The 19,075-nt window shown below is 46.2% G+C and overlaps 1 protein-coding gene across 2 annotated transcripts in view; it reads left to right on the top strand.

The window, feature by feature from the left end:
• DNAH7 (dynein axonemal heavy chain 7) overlaps positions 1-19,075 on the top strand; it is a 564,416-nt gene that overhangs the window by 123,953 nt on the left and 421,388 nt on the right. The gene's annotated exons all lie outside the window — the stretch shown is intronic.

The following is a 19,075-nucleotide window of genomic DNA, read 5'->3' as shown; positions in this document are numbered from 1 at the left end:
GATTGGGTGACCTTCTTGCCATTGGCTGAGTTTGCCCTTAATAATCGGGCTAGTTCCGCTACTTTGGTTTCGCCATTCTTCTGCAACTCTGGTTTTCATCCTCGTTTCTCCTCGGGTCATGTTGAGTCTTCTGACTGTCCTGGGGTGGATTCCGTGGTGGATAGGTTGCAGCGGATTTGGAATCATGTGGTGGACAACTTGAAGTTGTCACAGGAGAAGGCTCAGCGTTTTGCCAACCGCCGCCGCGGTGTGGGTCCCCGACTTCGTGTTGGGGAATTGGTTTGGTTGTCTTCTCGGTATGTCCCTCTGAAAGTTTCCTCTCCTAAGTTTAAGCCTCACTTTATTGTTCCTTATAAAATTTTGGAAGTTCTTAACCAGGTTTCTTTTCGTTTGGATCTTCCGGTGTCGTTTGCCATTCACAACGTGTTCCATAGGTCTTTGTTGCGGCGATACGTTGTGCCTGTGGTTCCTGCTGTTGAGCCTCCTGCTCCGGTGTTGGTTGAGGGCGAGTTGGAGTACGTGGTGGAGAAGATCTTGGATTCTCGTCTCTCTAGACGGAGGCTTCAGTATTTGGTCAAATGGAAGGGCTATGGTCAGGAGGATAATTCCTGGGTGGTCGCCTCTGATGTTCATGCGGCCGATTTGGTTCGTGCCTTCCACGCTGCTCATCCTGATCGCCCTGGTGGTCTTGGTGAGGGTTCGGTGACCCCTCCTTAAAGGGGGGGTACTGTTGTGAACTATACTTCTTGGCTCCCTCTTGTGGTCACTAGTGGTTTGGCACTTGGATTGTCTTTTCCCAGGTTGGTTCTCACCTGGTTCGTTAGGCCTGGGGTGTTGCTATTTAAACTTCCTGGATTCTCAGTCCAGTGCCTGGCATCATTGTAATCAGTTCATTTCTGTTTGCTCCTGTCTTCAGGTCCTGGTTCTTTGCAAGATAAGCTAAGTCCTGCTTTCTTATTTTTGTTTATTTGCATTGTTCATATTTTTGTCCAGCTTGTACAAAATGTGATTCCTGATATCGCTGGAAGCTCTAGGGGGCTGATATTCTCCCCCCTCACCGTTAGTCGGTTCGGGGGTTCTTGGATATTCAGCGTGGATATTTTGCAGGGTTTTTTGCTGACCATATAAGTCATCTTACTATCTTCTGCTATTAGTCAGTGGGCCTCTCTTTGCTAAAATCTAGTTCATTCTTACGTTTGTCTTTTCTTCTTACCTCACCGTTATTATTTGTTGGGGGCTTGTATTATAACTTTGGGGTCTTTTCTCTGGAGGCAAGAGAGGTCTTATTTTCCCTGATAGGGTTAGTTAGTTCTCCGGCTGGCGCGAGACGTCTAGAATCAACGTAGGCACGTTCCCCGGCTACTGTTAGTTGGTTGTGCTAGGATCAGGTATATGGTCAGCCTAGTTACCACTTCCCTATGAGCTGGTATTTATGTTTGCAGACTTTGCTGTAATCTCTGAGATCCTCTGCCATTGGGATCATAACACATACCTCGCAAGAGAGAACATAGTCCTTGGTATCCTTCAGGCAAGTTGGCCACTAGAAGAATCGGCTCAGGAACTCTTGTGTCTTCTGTACCCCCTGTGACCAGCCAACTTGGAGTCATGTACCAACTTGAGGATCTGCAGACGGACGACCTCAGGGACGTAGATACGTCGATCTCTGAACCACATGCCACCCTTAAAGACAAGATTAATATCCACAGGTGGGTTGGCCAGAAATACATCACCTTCATAGGCCTCCCTGCACTCCTTCCACAAGTCCTGATCATGGATAACTCTGATGAAATTGGCATCAGATAGAATGGTCTTGGATGGGGCTCCAGGTACGGAATCCGCAGCATGGATTCGGGATAAAGCATCAGCCTTCCCATTACGAGAACCTGGAGGCTACGAGATAACAAAGTTAAATTGATTTAAAAATAAGTTCCAACGAGCCTAACGAGGAGAAAGACGTCTAGCGGATCTAAGGAACTCTAAATTGCGATGGTCAGTTAGCACTATGATCTGTTGTGCAGCTCCTTGCAGATGATGCCTCCATTCTTTGAATAATAGCCAGCAATTCCTTGTGTCCCACGTCGTAATTCTTCTCTGCTGAGGTTAGTCTACGGGAAAAGAAAGCACAGGGATGTAGCAGACCCTTCTCTCCAGTTCTTTGGGAGAGAATAGCCCCCAAAGCATTATCAGAAGCGTCCACCTCCACAATTAAAGGATGTTTTGGATCTGGGTGTATCAACAGCGGTGCTGATGTGAAACAGATCTTAAGCCGATCAAAAGCTTCTTGAGAATGTGATGTCTACTTAAAGGGCTTTTCCTTCTTTGTCAAGGAAGTAATGGGATGGACAATATCAGAAAAATTTCGAATGAAGCGTCTGTAGAAATTTGCAAAACCAATAAAACGTTGGACCTCCTTAACGTTCTTGGGTGCCGGCCAGTCAAGGATAGCCTGAATCTTACCAGATTCCATGTTCAGCCCCTGGGGAGAGATGATATAACCGAAGAACTGTATCTCAGAACGATGGAACTCGCATTTCTCGGGCATAATATACAGATGGTTCTCATTCAGACGTCTTAAAACAGTTTTGACATGTTCTTTATGTTCCTGTAGAGAGTCAGAAAAGATTAGTATATCGTCCAAATAGATCACTACAAACTGGTCCAACAAATCTCTGAAAATGTCATTAGCAAGGAGTTGAAACGTTGCAGGGGCGTTACAAAGCCCGAAGGGCATCACAAGAGATTCAAAGTGTCCATACCGGCATCTGAATGCAGTCTTCCACTCATCCCCTGGAGGAATACGCACCAAATTATAAGCCCCACGAAGATCCAGTTTAGAGAACACCTTAGCATGGCGGACTCTTTCCAGTAATTCGGGAATCAGAGGCAAAGGGTAACGGTTTCGTACGGTTACCTTATTGAGTTCCCGATAGTCAACACAGGGTCTCAGGGTCCCATCCTTCTTCTTTACAAAAAAGATAGGTGCCCCTGCTGGTGAGGAAGAAGGACGTATGAAGCCTTTAGCCAGATTTTCATCAATATACTCCTTTAAGGCTTGAAGCTCAGGTGCCACCAAAGGGTATACGTTACCAAAAGGAATAGCTGCCCCAGGAAGCAGCTCAATGGGACAGTCATAATGCCTGTGTGGAGAAAGCTGATCTGCATTCTTCTTGTCACAGATGTCAGAGAACTCTTTATATGCTGGAGGTAAAGAAAATACCTGTACATGTGGTTCCGTAGCCGTGGACTCAGGGACAGCTTCTGTTAGCGCTGAGTTGCTCCTTGTTGGGAAGATAATCTCCTTGGTCTCCCAGTTGATAATTGGGTTCTGAGAACGCAACCAAGGAATGCCTAAAATCACAGGAAAATGAGGAGAAGAAATTAGCAAGAAAGAAAGTTGCTCCTGATGATTAGGCTCCAACAAAATGTCAAGGGGTACAGTCTCTTGATCTACAGGCCCAGAGATTAAAGGTGACCCATCCACTGTTTCCATGGTAATTGGAGAGGCTCTTTGCTGAATTTCAATACCATGTTCCTTGGCACATGCGATATCCATGAAATTGCCACCTGCACCAGAGTCAATCATAGCTGAACTGGAAATCCACTGTCCTGAATACAGGATCTTAATAGGGAGATGTCACGATATTGTATGAAATATCATATAAGTTTAGTTTCTCTTGCTAGCATGCTGTGGGCTAAGCCCCCCTTCTTGGAGTGATTCTGCAACAGCTTTTATGGCTGGTAGCTGCAAATTCCTGACTTTCAGCTCCCAAATCCCTCATACCCGTCCCAAAAGAATTTTTACGACCGCTAAACGTAGCTGCATAGACAGTTGTACCAGCTTAAACTGGTAGAGAAGCTGTCCAGAATCCATGAAAGTCCTTTGTTCTGTTTTTGTAAGATATTAGGCAAACCAATTAAGATAGGAACAGGAAAATGCATATTCTTAATCTCCCTCGGTGGATCTATCCGCCACGGTAAGCACGGGCTTCTAACTCCATCTGGTAAAGAAGTAGGGATTTCTCTGTAATTATGCATCCCAAATAGGACATATTTGATCTCATTAGAATACCAACGCTAATACGAGATGAATGCTGGGTTTGTTATGACTATGACATGTTCTGTAGCGGAGTTATAAGCATTAGACCAATTGAGGTGGAATGTCCTAAGACTGAAGAGATAGGAGGGACTGTGGAAGCCAGCCCTGGTGGTGATGTCATGGGCTGCGGGTTATAAGTTTCTGGCAGGCTTCCAGCAAGGGGTTGTTAGTTTTTTTACCTGAAGAGCCCTGAGCAAGTCCTAATGCACTGGGACATATGGGAACTCCACTAGCCTGGTTGCCTGCAATGCTCTGAACACATGTATGTGTTATTTCTCAGTTATTCCCTGTTTTTTTTATAATTACCTTGTACATATTTGCAATTGTCTCTTTTTGTAACATCTTTGTAAAATATTTTGATAAAGCACTGCCTAAACTTTATGGAGTATAATAATTAATACTAGATTCGTTCTCCTGCTCTAAAACGTACCCTGTCTCTTGAAGGGAATTACACTACTGTGTTGGGTTAGCATCGGACCCGTTTAATCGAAGCTGGTGGCAGCTTACCGTGTGCAGGCCTTTGGGTGTTGTAGCGACTGCGGCGTTGATAATTATTGTTTCTGCCTGAGCGGGAGTAGTTTATCGCGTCGCTGCAGTGTGCCCAATAGCCAGTACATAGCAGGCAGCCTTTCTGGCGACTAATTACCCTAGGTGCAGTACCTAATCTGACCTGACAGTAAGGGGGCGCCAGAGAGCTGCAAGGTTTAAGTGGAACTGTAAGCGGGATATTCATAGATCCCTGCAGTTCATGGTATATTGAAGAGCAATGGGATACCTGAAATAAGCCCCTGCTGTAAACTAAGAGGTCAATAGCCTTGTGTGTGTTTTTTATATTACATTGTAGCAGTGGAGGGATAACTAAGATAAGCCCCCTGCACATGTGATAGCCGTCTGTTGGCCTAAAGTCACCCCAATCCGTGACGTAGGGGTGATGGTCACGGTGTGAATCGTGACAAATTGGTGGCAGCGGTCAGGAATCCTGACAGGAGAGAACAGTGAGAGTTCTTTTCCTTCAGCTCCTTGGGGGGTGAAGTCATAGAAAGTGAATGGAATACAGCTTTTAAAGGCAGGCTACATTCAGAGATGTCAGATTCATCATCACAGTTGTCATACTCCCCTATTGCTGCTAGCACCTTGTTAGGCCATCTAGGACACTTAGGACAATTGATCAAGAAGTGGTCAGACTGTCCGCAGTAGAAACATAGACTTTCACAAAGGCGATGCTCCCGGCGCTCATGGATCTCGCGCCTCTGAATGGAATAAATTTGTATGGGCACCTCCTCCACCTCCCGAGAGGTTTTACCTGCAGGCTCTTTGGAAGGAAGGGAAAAGTTAGAAACACGGTTATATGCAGCAAATTTCCCCTGCCTACGCTCAGTAAGGCGAATGTCTATGCGAACACAATGCTGTATAAATGTCTCTAGCTCTTGTGGTGACTCAGAGCGGGCTAGTTCATCTTTTACAATACTAGACAGACCCCTTTTAAAAATAGGCAATTGTGCATAACTGTCCCAACTGGTATCTACCGCTAATCTCCTGAATTCAGTGGCATACTCAATAACAGAACGTTTAGCCTGGCGTAAAGACAACAAAGCAGATTCAGCGGTTGCACGGTGATTAGGGTCATCAAACATTAATGCCATAGCGGCCAAGAAATCATCCAAGTTATTTAACAGTGGGTCACGAGACTCAATCATCGGATTCGCCCAGGCGAGCGCTCGTGAGGTCAGTAGCATTATTACACACAATACTTTGGATCTATCCATAGGAAAACGGTCAGCATGCACATCAAAATATAGCATACATTGATTCACAAAGCCACAAAATTTGTCGCGATCACCATTAAATCTGAATGGTGGCAACTTAGGTGGGCTAGCTGGTGGCGGTTGCCCAGAGGGTAAAGTCACTTGTGCAGCTATTTGTGTGCTTATGTCCTGAAAAGCTCGTCCATACTGGGACTCTCTGCCAGCAAGTTTGTTTTCCTGGGCTGCCATGCGGTTGCTTAAGTCCTGCAAAGTTTGTCCAAACACTTGTTGATTATGTTCAAAGCTTCCAAACTTCTTTTGCAGACCTTCCACATCTTTCTGCAGTGATCTAGTTATAAAAAATACCTGATCTAATCTGCTTTCTGCAGTCATTGTTCCAGCAGTCTCCTTTTTTTTATGGCTAGAGCATCCTGTAATAATTATAGGGGATAACTCAGGAGATTCTTTGCGTCGAACAAGACAATTACAGGACACAGTTTTATAAGTGGTAAAGTCTATATTATCACACGGTGATTCAAACAGGTGCAGAGAGAAACTCAAGTCCACAACACTTGGTGCAAATAATAAACGCAGCTCAGCAGTCTATAGGAAACTTGAGAGGAAAATGCAATCAAGCAGAAAGTCTATGAAGCACAGTTATTCTTGAGGAAACTTGACACGAATAAATCCTTGTCTTAGTCCAAACACAGATAGATATGCTTATAAGGCAGTTCAAATCATATCTTAGCTCAACCAGGGAGGCCTGGTTAATAGTCTCAGGTTATTGCAGAGCAGCACAGCTTACATGTCCAGCAAATGCAGATGAAGTAAACACGAGCAGCAGATGAAGGAGGATTACTGGAAACTTGTGTATGCAGCAGGAACTCAGAGCAGAGTAGCAGGATCACCACACAGGTTCACAGGAGCAGGTGTATAGCCAGGGAGTAATCAGAGGTCAGGAGCTGGATGCAAGGCAGAATACTCTAGCACAGACTGAAGGCTGGGGTGGAGTTTTATAGCAGGAAGACACAGTGCACATGAGACCAAAGACGCCATCTTGGAAAAGGGCAGTAATGAACAAGGAGGATGCCAAGGCAGAGGCTTGCTGTAAGACTGGCAGTTGAAAGGTGGGTGCCAAGCATGCAGGTCTTCTCTCATGGCCTACCTCCTTGGAATGCTCCTGAAACCTGATGTCTGTCCATGTTTAGAGATGAGCCACCTCCCCAGTGTTCGGGTTCGGTTCGTCGAACAGGGACATCTACATATAGTCATGCGAAAAGAAAAGAGGTGGAGGAGTAAAAGGAGGAGGAGACACAGATATAGGCATGTCATGCCCTTCTAAAATCAAGAAAGGCTGGAGTAAAAATCTAAACTCACTCTACCAACACCCAGACGTCTTGACAAAAAAAATAAAAAAATAAATATCTTTAGGTAGAATGGCGGCGGGTCCATTCAGAACACTTTCCTTAGAAGACGTAGTGGTACCCCCGTTGGGAGTTGTGCCAAAAAATGAACCCAATACATTCAGACTAATCCACCATTTGTCATATCCAACGGGCAGGTCAGTAAACGACAACATCGATGCGGAACCAAGTACAGTACTATGTACTGTACCTCCTTTGACGAGGCAATCAGGCGGGTCAAGAAGTTGGTAAGGGGCACCCTAATGGCCAAAACAGACATTGAGGGGTTGCTACCTGTGCCTCCGAATAGTGTCCTCCCATTGGGCTGCTTCTGTGAAGGAGCATACTACATAGATCGCTGTTTGCCCATGGGGTGCTCCATATCCTGCTCATTATTTGAGGCGTTTAGTTGCTTCCTCGAATGTGTCGTCATGGATGTTTGTAAGGCGGCACATATTATCCATTACCTCGACGACTTCTTATGCCTGGGCCCAAAAGATTTGCCACAGTGTGAAAACACGCGGTAGTCCACCTGTGAGAAGGAGAGAGCTGGAGCCGAGGGGTTAGATTGAGAAAGAAAGAAGGCGGTGTAGCTTGTTTCATGGGTGGGGTACTCTGCTGAGTAGCAGAAATTGCTAGTAGGCCCAAAAGGATTTCCTGGGCCAGATGCCATTACAAAATAGTAGTTAGGTAAACAGGCGGTGTAGCTTGCTTCATGGGTGGGGTATGCTGCTGAGTAGCACCAAATTCTACTAGGCCCAAAAGGATTTCCTGGGTCAGATGCCGTTAAAAAATAGTAGTTAGGTAAACAGGCGGTGTAGCTTGCTTCATGGGTGGGGTACTGTGCTGATTAGCACAAAATGCTATTAGGTACAAAACGATTTCCTGGGCTAGATGCAGTTAAAAATTAGTAATTAGATCAACAGGCGGTGTTGCTTGCTTCATGGGTGGGGTACGCTGCTGAGTAGCACTAAATTCTACTAGGCCCAAAAGGATTTCCCGGGATAGATGCCGTTACAAAATAGTAGTTAGGTAAACAGGCGGTGTAGCTTGCTTCATGAGTGGGGTACGCTGCTGAGTAGCACCAAATTCTACTAGGCTCAAAAGGATTTCCTGGGCCGGATGTCGTTAAAAAATAGTAGTTAGGTAAACAGGCGGTGTAGCTTGCTTCATGGGTGGGGTACGCTGCTGAGTAGCACTAAATTCTACTAGGCCGAAAAGGATTTCCTGAGCCAGATGCCGTTAAAAATAGTACTTTGGTAAACAGGCGGTGGGTGGCTGGGCTACTCTGCTGACTAGCAGACACTGAAGCTTTGGAGCAGACCTCTGAATCCCAGGCCATAGCATGAGTAAACAACTCTGCAGACGACCCCACCCACCTGGAATTGACGATGGCAACATCATGTAAAACTCAGCAAGGGGACTAAATAAAAGAGTCTCCATTTTTTCAAAAAAATCGGCCACAGACACCACTTAAGTGGCATCAATTTTGCCGTTTTTTAAAACGGTTGGTGAGGTGATTTTCAAAAATCATCAAGCATTTAGTCTCTCCAAGATGACACAGGGGTAGAAAAGTCCTTGCGGATCCAGGATTTGTTCATCTTGATGAACGTTAGTCTGTCTACATTGTCACTGGACAGCCACATGTGCTTATCTGTCAGCACACCACCAGCAGCGCTGAACACACGTTCAGAGAGAACGCTGGCTGCCGGGCACGACAAGATCTCCAAGGCGTGAGTGGCGAGCTCAGGCCATTTTTCAAGATTGGAAGCCCAAAATGAGCAAGGGTCCAGTTCCACAGTCATGGCATCGATGTTAACTTGGAGATACTCTTGTACCATCCTCTCTAGGCGTTGGCTATGCGTCAGACTTCTTGTCTCCTGTGGCTTGCAAAGGATGGTCAAAAAAAATCTTGAAACGATTGGAAAAAATTGCTGTTACCACCAGATACGCTGTTACTGTTATGGTTAGAGTGATGATAGTCCCACGGTTGGCAAGTTAGAACTCAGAGATTGACTACGTGCACCACTGGTGTTTTGTGGAAAAGCAGATGTTAGATTCTCTAACAGTCTCTGCTGATACTCCTGCATGCGTGAATCCCTTTCTATGGCAGGAATTATTTTGCCAAATTTGCTTTTGTACCGGGGATCTAAGAGTGTGGCAACCCAGTAGTCGGCATTACTTCGGATTCTGACAATCTGAGGGTCATGTTGCAGGTAGTGCAGCAAGAAGGCACTCATGTGTCTTGCGCATCCAGGAGGACCTAGTCCTTGTTGTCTTGGTGGTGGCGAGGTGAGAATCATGCTTCCTTCGTCTGTCCTCTCCCCCCAACCTCGCACAACAGAAATTTGATCAAGGTCTCCCTCATCTGGTGAGTCTTCCATGCCTAGTGCCAGTTCGTCCTCCACTTCTTCCTAGCCTCCTGCACCTTCCTCAACAGTTTGGCTGCTACCATGCGCCCTCGGTAATCCCTCTCCCCCAGCCACCAATGCCAGCCGCATTGGTGCTGCCAACCTTCTTGACCTTGGAGATATGATCTCTTCCGCATACGACTCCTCCTGTTCCTCCTCCTCCTCTTGTTCCACCACCTGACTCCGGACACTGTGTAAGGTGTGCTCCAGCATGTAAATCACCAGAATGGTCATGCTGATAATGGCATCGTCAGTACTAAACATCTTCGTTGCTATTTCAAAACTGTGCAGAAGGGTGCATAGGTCTCTGATTTGAGACCACTCCTGCAGCGTAATTTGCCCCACCTCTTGATCGCGTTGGCCCAGGCTATATGTCATAACGTATTGCACCAGGGCTCGTCGGTGCTGCCACAGTCACTGCAACATGTGCAGAGTTGAATTCCCCCGTGTGGGCACATCGCATTTCAGCCGGTGAACTGGCAGGCCCAACGACTTCTGTAGAGATTCAAGTCGTCGAGCTGTGGGATGCGAACGGCAGAAGTGAGCACACAGCGACCGTGTCCTCTGCAGAGGCCCATCTAGTCCGGGATAGTGGGATAATAATTGCTGGATAACCAGGTTCAAAACGTGAGCCATACAAGGCACGTGGGTTTGCAGCATTGTCGCACACAGCCTTCCCTGGCTGCAGGTTGAGTGGAGACAACCATTGATGGAACTCGGTCTCCAGAGCTGACCACAACTCCTCAGCTGTGTGACTCACATTTCCCAGACATTTCAATGTAAACACTGACCGATGCCGTTGAGCCCTGGTGACAGCATAGTGAGGAGGTGTGCAGGATTCCTTCTGCACAGTTACAACGCGGGTGGCATTACCAGACAGGCTTTGGGTGCAGGTGGAGGACCGAGAGGAGGTTGAGGAGGCAGAAGCAGCAGAGGAACTTCTAGATGCAGAGGATCGACGAGCAACTCGTGGGGGCGGCAAGACTTGGACAGCAGCCCCTTCTCCTAATGTCGCTGTAGTTACCCAGTGCCCAGTCGCCGACATGTTACGCCCTTGTCCATGTCTACTCCTCCAAGTGTCTGTGGTGAAATGCACCCTGTCACACACAGAGTTTCTCAAGGAAGCGGTGATGTTGTGTGCGACATACTGGTGTAGCGAAGGCACAGCTCTCTTTGAGAAGTAGTGGCGACTGGGCATCTGGTACTGGGGCACAGCGACGGACATAAGGTCTCAAAAATCCTCTGTGTCCACCAGGCGGAAAGGCAGCATTTCTGTAGCCAACAGCTTGCAGATGGAGAAATTCAACCTCTTAGCTTTTTCATGGCTAGAAGGAAATAGTCTTTTACTTGTTCACATCTGAGGGACTGAGGGCTGGCTACCGTGCTTAGACGGAGTTGAGTAGGGTGTCACCGGCAAACTGCTGGTCTGTGAGGAAGGTGCAGGCGGAGATTTTATGTTGCATTGATCAAAATGTGGTGTCGATGTCGGAGAGCGCTCAACACCAGCAGGTGTTTCCACTTGCAAATGTCCTGACGACCTGCCAATCACACTGGCTGTTGCAGGTAAAGAGGTGGAAGGTCTGCATCCAAAACCAAGTGCGACTGCTTTCCCCACAGTCACAGAGGATGAAGAGGATGCGGATGCACTTGATGGGGCAGACGGTGGTTGACCCGGCCCACTAGGCCGTATTGTAGCACAGTGAGCTTCCCACTGCAACTTATGCCTCATATCCATATGACGGTTCATGCATGAAGTACTCACGCTAGTGATTTTTTGGCCTCTACTGAGATTTTGTTGACAAGTCTTACAGACAACATGAGTTGGGTCATCCTTTGCGATGTCAAAAAATGCCCAGGCTATGCAAGGCTTAGAGCCCGTGCGACCTGAAGAGCCACCAGGACTTCTGGTCTGAGGCACAGTTGGGGTTGAGGATGCAGTTGTTGATGTGCTTCCAGTACTCCGTCTCTGTCCAGGAAGGCGCACCGTTACCCTGTCGTCAGACTCGTCACTAGCATCCTCCTCCACCTCCTCTGCTGACCTCATAAACTGGCGGACTGGGGGTTGACAGTAAGTGGGGTCTACAACCTCGTCATCATCATCCTGTGTGTTCTCACACCCATCGTCCTCAGAGCCAACCTCTTCCTGCCCCGACCGAAAAGTCAAGTTTTCATTCCAATCAGGTATCTCAGTCTCATCATCATCTTCCTCATTGTCTCCACCAACAGGAGTTACAGTTTGGGAACAAGGGTTTACATTATGCTCAGAACCTTCTTCATCTGGGCCTGGATCCGACTCACAAAGATTCTGGGCATCAGTGCAGATCATTTCCTCGTCTGGATTCACAGAAGCTCTGGAGCAGACCTCTGATTCCCAGGCTATAGTATGCGTAAACAGCTCTACAGACTCAACCATGTGTGTTACCCCATGCTCAGACGGGCAGCTGGAGACTTGGGAGCTGTGAGGAAGTGCGATTGGGGTGACAACTCTGAGGACTGGAGTAGTTGTGATGTTGAAGTTGACATGGAGGAGAGTCCACTTGAACGAGCACTTGATATCCGTTCAAGCACCTGCTGTTTTTGTGCCTCATCTGGAATTTTTGGCGATGCTTGTAGCGATGGTCGTAAGAAAGGGATCATATCAGATTGTCCACGAAAAGAAGTAGACATCTTACTTTGGCTGGAAGATGGTCTTTGTTCTGCAGATGTTACTGTTGCTTTACCACCTACCCCACGGACACAACCTTTTTTTCCCTTTCCAACACGCCTATTCCCCATTCCACCAGCAGCTGGCCTTTTTCCACCCATTTTAGTGCTTAACTAATTGGCAACTCTGTATCTGTAGTTGTTGGCACAACAACCGATGGATGAAAACCGAGCAGAACTGAGTGGCCAAACTGTGGTACTAGGCCCAAAACTATTAACTGGATTAGATGCAGTGAAAATAGAGATACACAGGCGGTATAGTTAGTTTCACAGGCGTTCTGCTCTGCTGACATGCAGACACTGCTCCTAGGCCCAAAACTATTAACTGGATTAGATGCAGTGAAAATTGAGATACACAGGCGGTGTAGTTATTTTCACAGGCGGGCTACTCTGCTGACGTGCAGACACTGCTCCTAGGCCCAAAACTATTAACTGGATTAGATGCAGTGATAATAGAGATACACAGGCGGTGTAGTTAGTTTCACAGGCGGGCTACTCTGCCGACGAGCAGACACTGCTCCTAGGCCCAAAACTATTAACTGGTTTAGATGCAGTGAAAATAGAGATACACAGGCGGTATAGTTAGTTTCACAGGCGGGCTACTCTGCTGACGTGCAGACACTGCTCCTAGGCCCAAAACTATTAACTGGATTAGATGCAGTGAAAATAGAGATACACAGGCGGTGTAGTTAGTTTCACAGGCAGGCTTCTCTGCTGACGTGCAGACACTGCTCCTAGGCCCAAAACTATTAACTGGATTAGATGCAGTGAAAATTGAGATACACAGGCGGTATAGTTTGTTTAACAGGCGGGCTACTCTGCTGACGTGCAGACACTGCTCCTAGGCCCAAAACTATTGACTGGATTAGATGCAGTGAAAATAGAGATACACAGGCGGTGTAGTTAGTTTCACAGGCGGGCTACTCTGCCGACGTGCAGACACTGCTCCTAGGCCCAAAACTATTAACTGGATTAGATGCAGTGAAAATAGAGATACACAGGCGGTGTAGTTAGTTTCACAGGCGGGCTACTCTGCTGACGTGCAGACACTGATCCTAGGCCCAAAACTGTTAACTGGATTAGATGCAGTGAAAATAGAGATACACAGGTGGTGTAGTTAGTTTCACAGGCGGGCTACTCTGCCGACGTGCAGACACTGCTCCTAGGCCCAAAACTATTAACTGGATTAGATGCAGTGAAAATAGAGATACACAGGCGGTGTAGTTAGTTTCACAGGCGGGCTACTCTGCTGACGTGCAGACACTGCTCCTAGGCCCAAAACTGTTAACTGGATTAGATGCAGTGAAAATAGAGATACACAGGTGGTGTAGTTAGTTTCACAGGCGGACTACTCTGCTGACGTGCAAACACTGCTACTAAGCCCAAAACCCCAAAACGATTTACTGGGTTAGATGCAGTAAAAATTGAGATACACAGGCGGTGTAGCTAGCTTCACAGGCGGGCTACTCTGCTGACGTGCAGACACTGCTACTAAGCCCAAAACCCCAAAACAATTTACTGGGTTAGATGCAGTAAAAATTGAGATACACAGGCGGTGTAGCTAGCTTCACAGGCGGGCTATTCAGATGACTATCAGACAATGCTACTAGCCCAAAAGGATTGGCTGAGCTAGATTACACCAAATGCTGTGACTAACACTTGCACAGCACTGGCTCAGACCTGCCTGGCAAACAGTGCTATGAACTGTTGTAACCTCCCTGAAAAGGGCTGATATTACAACTAGTCCCGACTCCTCCCGACTCCCTAAACCTATCTCTCTGACAATTCGCTCCAAAAAAACACTCTTAGTCTGTGTAGCGCCCACAGCACTATCCACATCCACATCTCTATCCATGTTACCAGAGACACCAGGTCATCCAGTGAAGTGAGTATATCACGACCGGCCAGCTTCGCCCAGAAAGGTCTTTCGAGAAGATGGCAACCAGGGCCTCATTATTCCAGGCAAGTTCAGATGACCGCATGTGGAAATGTACAGCGTACTGGCCCACTGTGAGGTTCCCCTGGTGCAGTCAGAGGAGAGAAGATGCTGCTGAGGAAGCATGGCCAGGCTCGTCAAATACCTTACAGAAGGCGTCTAGTAAGGATGGGAGATTTGACACTAGAGGATCCCCTCTGTCCCATATGGGTTGAGTCATGCCAGAGCCTCCCCAGTTAGATGGGGGATTTTGAAGGCCACTTTGGCCAAATCTGAAAGAACTGATGAGCCAAGAGTTTGAAGTGTAGCGTGTACTGGTTAATGAACCCTCTACTAAGAGCAGGATACCACCATAACGTGGAAGTGATGATAGACATGGCCAGGGCTGGGTACATAGCTGGCAGGCTGATGAGTCACATCTGGAGTTGTTATAGCTTGGGTAGGTGCGGATAGGGCCATAATTGTCAGCATGTCTAGGTGGGTGTTTACTGTCCTCAGGTAGAATAGGATCTTGTCCTGTTGGTCTTTCTGGCGGGAGACCTGCTTGTGCAAGTCAGAGATAGAGGAAGCCTGAGAGCCAGTGGATTCCATGGCCTCTGCAAACTGTAACAGGCTGGGTGGTGGAACCAGTGTGCCGAGATCCGAGGAGAGCCTGGAGTGGCGTGACTAGGGACCTCACCAAGTCCAACCTTGGATGCACGGCCGCTGATGATACCGCAATCCGAGGAGAGACGAGGAAGGCGAGACCAGGTGCTACACCCGGACTGACCTCAAGTGGATGGCAGCTGACACCCAAGGGATAGGAGGCAGGAACAGCCAAGAATGGTGGACTTGGCAAGTACTGGCTGGCACGGCTCATATTGTGACTGGCATGACAGACACACAGGCAGTCAGGTACTGGAGGGCATGACTGATATCTTGACAGGCCGGTTCTGGCGGGCATGGCTGATAGACAGGCAGGCAAGCATGGCTGATCGACACACAGGCAGGTGGACCATCTGGCTTGTCTTGGGGTTAAACTTTTAGCGGATTCAATATAAGCTAAATTTTTATGCTCAGTAACAACAATAACCTGATGAATAGCTCCCTCCAAAAAATGTCTCCGTTCTTTAAAAGCTAATTTGACATAAAGCAATGAATGATTCCCAGCATCATAATTTCTCTTAGACGAAAATTCCTAGAGAAATGCACATGGCAGCACGTTTGTCTGAGTTTTGAAACATTGAGCCAAAACAACCCCTACCTCTGAGGCATACACCTCTACAATGAATGGTTTCTGAAATTTGGGCTGGATTAAGACTGGAGCAGACATGAAACACACTTTTAATGTACTAAAGGCTCCAATAGCATCTGATGACCAAACTTTAAGATCTACCTCCATGTGTAAGATCATTAAGAGGTTAGCTATCTAAGAAAAACCCTAATACATTTGCTTTAATAGTTGGGGATCCTAGAAAACATGGCAGTGCTTTAAGGTCACTAGGTTGAACACAATAAATTATAGCCTGCACCTTCCCAGGATCCATCTTAAACCCTGGAGCAGATACCGTGAACCCCAGGAAGTATATTTGTTGAACAGAAAAAGTGCATTTCTCCAATTTTTGTAAGACAAAATGGATATGTTCATAGTGTGGATCCAGATCAGTCAAAAATATTAGAATGTCATCAAGGTTTACCACAATAAAGCTTCCAATAATATCAGAAAAGATTTCCTTCATAAAGTTTTGAAAGTCTCTTGGTGCGTTGGTTAACCCAAAAGGCATGACAACATTTTGAATAGATCATCAGACTTTAAAAATGCTGTCTTCCCCTCATCACCCTTCTGGATGCATATTAAAGTATAAGCCCCTCAAGGAACAAGATTATAAAACCATGTATTCTCTGTAAGCTGATTATAGAGATCAGGGATGAGTAGAAGTGAGAAAGTATTCTTAACCTTAATTTTGTTTGATTCACGGAAATCAAGGCAAGAACGAAGACCCTCATCTTTCTTTTTCGCAAAAAGACAACTATAGGCCCTTACATATTTTTCATGGCAGTATGTTCAGGTCCAGACAAATTGTACAGGTGAGCTTTAGGTAATTTAGCATTAGGGATAAGATTAATAGCGCAATCATAAGGACGATGGGGAGGTAGTATCACTGCCTCTTTTTCCGTGAACACGTCTCTGAAGTCTTTCAGGTACTCTGGCAGCGTTCCAGACTAGCAGAGCAAATTTGTACAGAACTAAGACACTTTTTATGACAATTAGAGCTTCAGTTAACAATATCTTTCTGACACCAATCAATAACAGAATTGTGAATATGCAGCCATGGAAACACCAATACCAACCGGAGAGGTAAATTATCCAAAACATAGCAGGAGTTGAGCTCAGAGTGAAGTGTTCCCACTAGTGATGTGCATGTGTGCTCATTACTCGAGTTTTCTGAGCATACTTGGGTGTTCTCCGAGTATCTTGGGCGTGCTCGTAGATTATGTTTGTGTCCCCGCAGCTGCATGATTTGCTGCCGTTAGACAACCTCAACACATGCAGGGATTGCCTGTTTGTTAGGAAATCCCCACATGTATTCCGGCTGGCTAGCAGCCACAAATCATGCAGCTGCGGGGACTCAAACATAATCTACGAGCACGCCCAAGATAATTGGAGAACACCTGAGCAAGCTCGGGAAACTCGAGTATCAAGCACACTCACTCGTCACTAGTTTCCACTCTAAGTGTGTATTCAGCCGTTACCGGCTGGATAAAGTTCTGGAGTAACTGTGTCCTGTCAATGCCAACAATTTGAATACATCTCAGTAATCTAACTATTCCTAGTCCTAATTTAAAAAACAGTCCTGAATCTATGACGTTGACTGGAGACCCACAGTCAATGAAAGCAAATGCAGATTACCACAGGTTCTGGAAGCATATATAAAATTTAACAGCACTTTAACATATGATGCTAGACACTACTCACAGACTTGCCATGAGGCAGGATAGTCAAAAGCTCCGGGGTCAGTACCAAGAGGACTAGTAATAGACAAATGGAAAAGACAAAAGCGTAGTCAGGTCCCAGTCCAAGATCAGAGTATCAGGAAGGTAGCGGATAATGACAAAGGGGTAAGTCAAATGAATGGTCAAAGGTAAATCCAAGGTCGACACCGGAAATCAGAATACAACTCAGAGTACAAGGGAAACACACACCACTTGAGTAAAACTACAATTGGCAATGGTCTAACCATTGTCAGAATGCTAAATAGTCCTGTAATTTCCCAGAACAGATGACACCTGGAGGCGATCCCACAGACCCAGCCAGATGTGGAGGCTGAGCTGTTATTCACAATGCTCACATTTCAGCCTCAGATTTGGACATTGAGCTGTCAAGCACAATCCTGACAGCTCAGCAAGTCCTCTATCCCATAGGGTGGCAAAGCTGTCATTCACAGTGTCCATCGGACTCCTTGAGTGGTGGTATTGTAACACTGATAGATAGGGTTTTTTTCGTGGAAATAGGTGGCCAGATTATCAGCGCTGAGGTTGGTGACAGGGGCCTGTACTTTATGGCTCAAGAGGGAGTGGAAAGTTTTGAAGAATCGTTTTGGACTGTCAGTGATGAGGGTGGTGAAATAGGTTTGCTTGGTCAGATGGCAAGATGGAGAGCAGAGTTATAAGTTTTGAGCTCAAACTTACAGTGAATGGAGTTTTCTGATTTCATGGTGGTGTTGTAGCTGTTTTTATTCTGACCCAAAGCCAAATTACGGGATTACCAGTGAGGCCAAATTTAGAGACTAAGCTCTTTACAATTACAAGAGTTTGGAGAAAGGAATGCACATACGATCTGTGAGCAAATAAATTCTGTTTATTCACTTGTGAATAGTTCTTCTTATACCATTTACAGACAATATAATTCCCATTACCACTTGCCATCCCCCTCTGATGAACATGTTATGATAACTTTTTTTTTATGTCACTTTTCACAGTATACTATCCATATCAAGGTTTACTTAGGGCCTCAGAACATTGCATATGAGATAAGAAAATGTTAGACCAAATATGAAAACTTGAGTATGGGTCTGTAATATTGGTTAATACTAAACAAAATGTAGAACAGAGAGGAAAAAATATTAACCTTTCCATATCAGTGGATAGCTGATGAAGTCCACTGGCGCTCAGCACACCCGTAGCACTACTGGAGAAAACGTGTTTGCAGCGTGTGCTAGGGTTTGCTGATGTCCGTGTTGGGGGTTTTCTGCATGTAGCAGGTGCTGCTTTATTCATGGCACTTTCCAATGTCTTATTTTAATGTAATAATGCTAAGTTTAGACAGGATAGGGGGGAGATTGGAACTAAAAGATGACCGTAAATTGTTCAGAAGCTGCTGGATATCGATGGCATGTAGATTTCTGTAAGTGTGGTAAGGGGGATGTTCACAGTAGGGCGACAGTTTTTGACAGAAACAGACAGAAGGTCACTGACCAGAGCTAGGAGAAGACCAGTTCCAGTGTATTCCCATCTTTATGCATAGGAGAAGTAGTAAGTGTGAAAGGTTAGAGATAGGAAGTTACAGTAGAGAAAGGAGATGGCTTGCAGATTTTTGAGAGTGGATTGTCAGTGGGGATGTTAAAGTCCCCCATAATGAGAATGGGGATGTCACAGGATAGGAAGTGTGAAAGCCAGGTGGAAAAAGGATCCAGTAATTGTTTGATTTTGCCAGGAGGGCAATATACAACTGTCACCCAGGAGTAATGGTTTGAGGAATCTAACAGAATGAACCTCAAAGGCAGGAAGCATCAGTGAGCGTC

Source organism: Ranitomeya variabilis, chromosome 7, assembly GCF_051348905.1.
Source record: "Ranitomeya variabilis isolate aRanVar5 chromosome 7, aRanVar5.hap1, whole genome shotgun sequence".
Lineage (NCBI taxonomy): Eukaryota > Metazoa > Chordata > Amphibia > Anura > Dendrobatidae > Ranitomeya > Ranitomeya variabilis.
This window is presented reverse-complemented; position numbering and strand designations above follow the sequence as displayed.